The sequence below is a fragment of the Microtus ochrogaster genome, chromosome 2 (assembly GCF_000317375.1).
Source record: "Microtus ochrogaster isolate Prairie Vole_2 chromosome 2, MicOch1.0, whole genome shotgun sequence".
In the NCBI taxonomy this organism is placed as follows: Eukaryota; Metazoa; Chordata; class Mammalia; order Rodentia; family Cricetidae; genus Microtus; species Microtus ochrogaster.
The window spans coordinates 55,797,050-55,804,426 of record NC_022010.1 but is presented as its reverse complement, the minus strand read 5'-3'; positions in this window follow the sequence as shown (position 1 = coordinate 55,804,426).

Sequence of the window (7,377 nt, the reverse complement as noted above, 5' to 3'; positions counted from 1 at the left end):
GGCTTCAATCCCAGCACTCGGGAGGAAGAGGCAGATGGATCTCTGTGAACTCGAGGCCAGCTTGGTCTATAGAGTGAGTTACAAGTCAAGGCTGCACAAAGAAACCCTGTCTCAAAAAGGCAAAAATAAATAAATAAAAATAAAAAATAAAATAAAATACCAACAAAAACAAAACAACAACAACAAAACTCCTAATATGAAGAGGATCTGAGTTCTTGTCAGGAAAACTAGGTATATACTTGGGAAATTCTGGAAACTGGCATCCCCAGGAGACCCTAGTAGTTTATAGCTGAAAGTAAAATCTAAACTAGTCTCTATTATTTTACAAAAGGTTGCTTTCTGTTTATAGAGTACTTTAGAGTAGTTCCATGTATGCACTACTGTAGATATTGGGTGTGTTTGTGTGTGTGTATGTGTGTGTGTGTGTGTTAGAGGTGTCTATGGCATAGACAAGCTTTAATAGCGAGCAGGGTAAAGCCAAGAATAAGCACATTGTATACAAAAGAAGAACTAGAGTGTTTTGTAGCTTTGACAAACATTATGGCCAAACAAAATGTTCTGCCAGGGGCAACCAGGGTTAGCTCCCTGTCTTCTCAGTGCAAACAGGTTATATTTTACAGTTCTAGGTCTTCACCGCCCAGCCTAAGGCACCGTGTTATGTAGCTCGGCAGCCTGGTCAGACCAACAGTTTTGTTTGGAGTCGGAGGAAGGAAGAGCAAATTTCAGAACCTTTCCAGAGAAATCTTTAGTCCTCCCCCAGGAGCTTCTATTCATAGAGGATGGAGGCATATTTTCTTTGAAAATTAAATGGCAACATGTTAAAGCATTCTTTAGTGGGGTGAGGAATTCATGAGACCACATTATTAACAAAGAACTACCGTTAACTGAAAGTGAAGGCACTGCTCACACACAATCTCTTTAAACCTCCAGTGAAGGTCATAACAAAGCTAATAACTGTTGCATTTCCGACACAAAAGCCAGAGGTCAGCAACCAAGTCAATTTGTTCAGAACTACCTTCTGGAAAGTGAGGGAACTTTTCTGTCCCCCATTGTCTTGACCACTCTTTTTGAAGCAGTACAAATCAGACATAGTTATCCAGATGGAATCAATGGTAGGTGGCACTAGACAGCCAAAAAATAAACGGTGAGCGGCTAAGTCAGACAACAGCTGTAGTCTGTCTTCATCCCAGATGCCCAGCTTATGCTTCGTTCGCCCAGCACGAGGACGCCCACTGAGTACCACCTTCTCCAGAAGGGGGAGGGGAGGAGCACAATTTCAAAAACACAAAATGAGGGGGGGGGTGGTGGAGGAGATTTGGGTTTGAATTCTATCTTAACTTTGAATTCTTTGTTTATTCGACAAAACTGACAAGACAACAAGACAATCCTTCCAGTGGAAGACAAATCCTTCTGGTTTCTTCACGTGAGCCACCTGATATGCAGGAAGCTCTTACACACAGAAGATCAGGATTTTTTTGTAAATCACCAGGCTAAAAACGTCTGTTCTGATGCACCTTCTTGCTCTCTATTTCTCAGATATCTGCCACTTTTACATTTGTCCTGCTATTAAATATTTTCATTCAATTTGTTTTCCTGCAACATATGCAATGCCTGGTTTCTTTTTCTTTCTTTCTGATTCTTTCTGAACTTAAAAATCAAAATAAAAGAGTGTATTCTATTTAGCAATGATTCTTTCTTCCTCAGAAGCATGAGTTGTAGTGGGGAGACCATTACCTCACCATGCTCAGACATTGTTAAATTACTCAGGTCAGTAAAAGGGGTGCAGAAAGGGGGTGGGCTGAGAAGACGTGAAAGAATGGCCCTTTTGTTGGCTCACATATGACATTATTTAGAAACAGTTTATTTTGCTAATGTGACCAGATGGCTCCCAGCCATATATAAAAACACCCCAAATCATAGCGATTTGCTTGACAAATGTCCTAAGACCAGTTAATCCAGACTGAAAGGTGTGTGTCTATCTGAGGGTAAACTTCGCTCAAGGGCTTCATTGTCTGCTGAAATAAAGCAGCCCCTGGTGTTGGTGAAATTCCAACCTTAAGAGGAAAGGCAGGTGGTCGAGCTGGAAGTTAATAGGTTTGAATTTTTACTCTAGTACTTCCTGAGAGGTGAAAGGAGCAGAGACCTTCAGCCCTTCATTTGACCAGCAGGTGTCATCGCTCAGAGTTCTGAAAGGATCTAAGAAAATAGGAAAGAATACGGAACAAAACCAGCTGTTTGGAAAAGTAAATATTAGGCAACATTGCAGCCTGACTCAGTACATGAACTTGTGCATGCCTTAAAACTTCAGACCTTCATTTCAAGAGGACAGATCATTAGAGAATAAAAGGAGGTGTTAGCCTTGACGTCGAGAGACATCTTCAGACTAATTTCACAACTCATTTCTTTTAAATTTTCATGTATGTATTTATTCTCTCTCTGTTTATTTATTTATTCAGAGACAGGGGCTGGCAGAGAGTGTATGTACACAACTTCTCCCCTTCCACCAGGTCAGCCCAAGGATAGAACTCAGGTCCCCTCCCATGGTAGCAATTGCCTTTACTCACTGAGCCGTCTCGCTGGCCTTGATTCTTACTTTCTTGATATGCAGAATATCTTCCCTTTTCTACTTTTAGGTGGCAATGTGTCATCAACTTTCATATTCTGTTTCTTTTTTTTTCCTGTTGTTAAAAATAGCAGTCATAGTTAAGCTGGTGTTTGTGTTTTCCTCAGTTGCTAAACATGATGGGAGGGATAGACTTCGAAGCATATCCCAGTGAAAGAACTATAGCTAGGCTCTGCAACCGTAGTCTGCTCTGTGCAGGGACAAACAGCAGCTCTCCAGGAGAGTGACAGTCATTATAAGGTGATAATCTGTTCCTGGAAAAGTGTTACTACCTTCTCTGACCTTGTGCTTCTAAGTTTATTGAAATGAAAGACAGAGGCCCCTGTTTAACTTCTAACCACCTTCACTTGAACAGAGTGTGAGTCACAATTTCTGAACACTTGAGACATGGAAGAATTTCAAGGCCTATTGCTTCCATTGGTACATAAATGAAATGATAAGGCTCAGAAAAGCCGGAGTTCAGGGCTTCAAACCAATCATCTGGGTGATATTCCAGCACATGGGATATACAATATACATAGAGCTTACATAGCATAGTCCATAAGAAAATATCTCAGATTTCAACTTCATTGAAGAGTAAATGCTTGAGGTAGTTTTCCTTATGATCTTCAATTACTAAAAAAATAAAAAAGAAACAATTATGTCTAAAACATCACACATTCTTTTCAAATTTTTGCTATTTTTGTGTGTGTGTGAGGGGGGGGGGAATTTCTAAGGGTGAATGAAGGTACATGTGTGTTATGGTGCTTGTGTAGAGGTCAGACAAATTTCAGGTATCCGTTCTCTCTTTCTACCTGAGACAAGGTCTCCCTCATTTCCTTCATGTTGCATACTCCAGGCTGGGTGACCCATGAACCTCTGTGCAATTCTCCTGTTCTTTTTCTATCTTCCTAGGCGTGTTGGGATTACAGGTGTCAGCACCACACACATCTTTTACATGGATGCTGGGAATCAAGTTGGGTCATCAGGTTTGTACAGCAAGTGCCTTTACCCACGGAGCCACCTTGTTGGTCCCATGAATACATTCTTATTTAAAAAATTTAATACTACAGATAAAGCTTAAGTCTTTTTCATCCTCTCTCCTGGAAGGAAAATATGAACCCAAAGATCATGGGTTTTAGATTTGATTTTTTTAGTTTATTTATTTATTAAAGATTTCTGTCTCTTCCCCGCCACTGCCTCCCATTTCCCTCCCCCTCCCCCAATCAAGTCCCCCTCCCTCCTCAGCCCAAAGAGCAATCAGGGTTCCCTGCCCTGTGGGAAGTCCAAGGAACCCCCACCTCCATCCATTTCTAGTAAGTTGAGCATCCAAACTGCCTAGGCTCCTACAAAGCCAGTACGTGCAGTAGGATCAGAGACCCATTGCCATTGATTATAGCTGGGGATGGTGATACACTGCTATAATCTCCACCCAAGGGAACAGATAGAATTTAAATCTAGCTTCCCAAAGGTGATTACTGCTGTCAGGTAATTGTGAATCTTCCAAAGTGTTTTCTTCCAATACACATAATATGAGCTATCCTAATTTTATTCAGGTTTCACAAAAGCCTAGAACTTCAGAGAAGAAGCAACTTAGGTAAGAATTATCTAGTCTAAACTGCACTTTATAGACTAAGGAGTGTCCCTGAAGCATAGTTTTAGAACAGCCTTCGGAATTTGGTTGAGTTATCTGGGTTTCATAAACAAATTCTAGTGTTTTCCCTGATAATCTACTAACAGGAAAAGAATGTAGAATTACTTTCAAACCATTGTAAAAGCTTCAATTTTTTTTAATTCATAAAATAAAAGGCAATAAATTGTAAAAGTTTAAGACTATATATACTAAATTGAGAGATCTTCATATTTATACTATGCTATGAGATGACATAAAGGGAATTAAAATATCCTGAGGTAAATAATATATTATCAATACTTACTGTTCACCTTTTAGGTAAACAAGTATTTCATGGAAGGTCATGTATGGTTTGGGTCTAAATGTACGTTTAAAGGCCCATAGCCTAAATGCTTAGGTCCCAGCCTGTGGAGCCACTGGGAGGTGATGCGACATTTAAAAGGCAGAGCATGTTGGATTCAGGATGGGTACCTGTAGTGTAGAATTGGAGATTCCTGTGTTCATTCATACCTACCTCCCTTCCTAGCTGACATAAATACACAGTCTTTCTTCACCACAAGGTCCCATTATCATGATGTATGATACTGTCACAGGTTCAAATCAACAGAACCAGTGGCTGTGGAACCCTCTGATACTGGGATCACAAACAAACTACTGCTCCAGTAAGTTGATCTTCTTAAGGATTTTGTCACTGCTACAGAAAATTAAAAAACACAGATGGCATTGCATTGCTAAGCATGAAAAAACAAGCAGGTTTGCATTGAGCCATGGTGACTATCAAAAGCCTTTCTCTCTTTAGACTGGCATTGTTTTGCAACCTGGTTTTCCACACTTAAAGCTAAGCATCACTTGAACACTGCATTCTAATAGTCATTTCATTTTTCCCACCAGCACTTTTTTAGCCAGCGCAAAGGACTGAATGGTTTACCTGTGTCATAAACTTCAACAAACAAGATTTTTCGCTACTCCTGGAAAGACAGTGATGGTAGTCAACCTGGGCTTTGGTGTCATCAGAATTTTGAGCCAAAAGCAGAAAGGGGGTGGGGGTTGGGGCTAAACATTCTAATAAGACTTGGCAGCATAGTCTTAGTGCCTCTCTGGGTAAGTTACAAGGCAAGAAGTGTCCACTGTGCAGTCATGAACTACATAGCCTCATGGAATAAGCCATAGTTATCCTTGGTCTGAAGTTTGGTCACCTCGCAGCCTGCATGTGTTTGATTACAGTTCTTAGACAAATTCTTTAAGGTTTTTAGTTGCATTTTTCTATTTCAGTTTGTTAGAACTATTCAGCCAGACCACATACTCGAATATCCTAAGACATGAAACATATGCTCACAATGAGGCCACAGAGGTCGACTCGCGGAGCCAATGCCAATTCTTACTTGTAGTGGAGACTTTAGATGTCTGTGCAATATATTTATCTGAAAAGTAACCGTTCATCCTGCACATCAGGCTGTCATGAGACACATTAAAGGAGAGGGCCAAGCTTTTCCCTGCTAGGATCATGTGATACCATCCCTCAGTTCCCTTCCTTCATGCCAGGGGAGTGCCATTCTAAAGAAGTAAAGGTTCAAAAGAGGGCATAGGAATAAAGTATAGTTTTCAAAGGAACATACTTTCCCCTTTTCTCAAATGGAAGAGGAATTGTCCTCAGGTTTCTTTCAGCCTCCTCACAATACTGCAGGGTATCTACGTAACCAGTCAACTATATATGGTGGTTCAGAAAAGTATTATTTGTTTTCTACAAGATTGCAGTTCTCCCTTGTTATCCCATAGCAGACTTGCTGGGACTATGGAAATTAGCCAGGAAGAAGGAAGCTTCCAGCATAGTTCCAGACAGCTTTCTTTGTATTGAGTATCTGAACTGTGCTGTGCCTTCAGAAAAGGGGTCTGATAATTTATGAACTTTATTTCTTTCTCCCCTGTTTGTGAAGTCACTTTCCTGTTCCTTCTGGAGATTTACAATTCCTCGACAATTCTACTTCCTCCTTTTCATCCCATTCCAGTTCTCTTGGAATAAAAAAATCTAGAAGGCAACAGTATTGTGGTGAGACTTTGGAATATAGTCCATTCTCTGCCACTTCTATTGGAAATTCTGTGTTCTTGACTGTAAAACAGATGAAAACATCCATCTAGCGTTTGATCTCATCAGATTAATGAGGTGCTTAAGGAATATGAAATGGGTCCATGAGTATTGGCTTCTGTCTCCTTTTCCTAATTATCATTAAGGTTGTAGATAATCTAATTCTGGTCTATAGTTCTCTGTTCTGAGTTCTGAGTTCTCTTTGTTCTTCTTTCAAAGCTGGTCTAACCAGTTCTGTCTCTGGATAAAGCTCAGATTTCCCCCGTCATTCCCGTTACCATGGACATACTGTGACAGTGACATACTACCACATACCATACCATAGAGTGACATACTACCACAGTAGACTATTTTCTGAAGTCTCCATCATGAAAGGTCCAGGTCTCACATGATGTGTTGATCATCTACCTTTTTTATCAGGACAGCTGGATACAGAGCTCTGCTATCTCGATATAATTATTGCTACCATGTCCTACTTCCAGCTACCAATGATTTAATAAGTTCAAGGCTTACCTAAATACTTAATAATAAACCCCACATGCTAGCAAGAGTACCTCGTAGCATGTGACTAGTGCAAGTTCCAGTTCAGTCACCTTTCTATTGGTTCAAAGGGGTCTCCATGTACTCTATAACCACCACGACATTTCACAGCACACTCTAGCACATCCTGTGCTCAGCATTAGGGATACTCCTTATTTATAACTGATTTGAGGTGCTCAAATGTTCCGCACGCCCTGATCTCAGTAAATCCCCTTCCCTTGTTGAACCAGAAAACAGGTCTGTGTGTTGATTCAGCTGGTATCCAGTCTGTGCCATGAAAGACTGATTATTGGGAAACCTTTTCTTTCTTTCTTTCTTTCTTTCTTTCTTTCTTTCTTTCTTTCTTTCTTTCTTTCCTTCTTTCTTTCTTTCTCTTCTTCCTTCATTCTTCTTTCTTTCCTTCTTTCTTTCTTTCTCTTCTTCCTTCATTCTTCTTTCTTTCTTTCTTTCTTCCTTCCTTCCTTTCTCTCCTTCCTTCCTTCTTCTTTCTTTCTTTCTTTCTTTCTTTCTTTCTTTCTT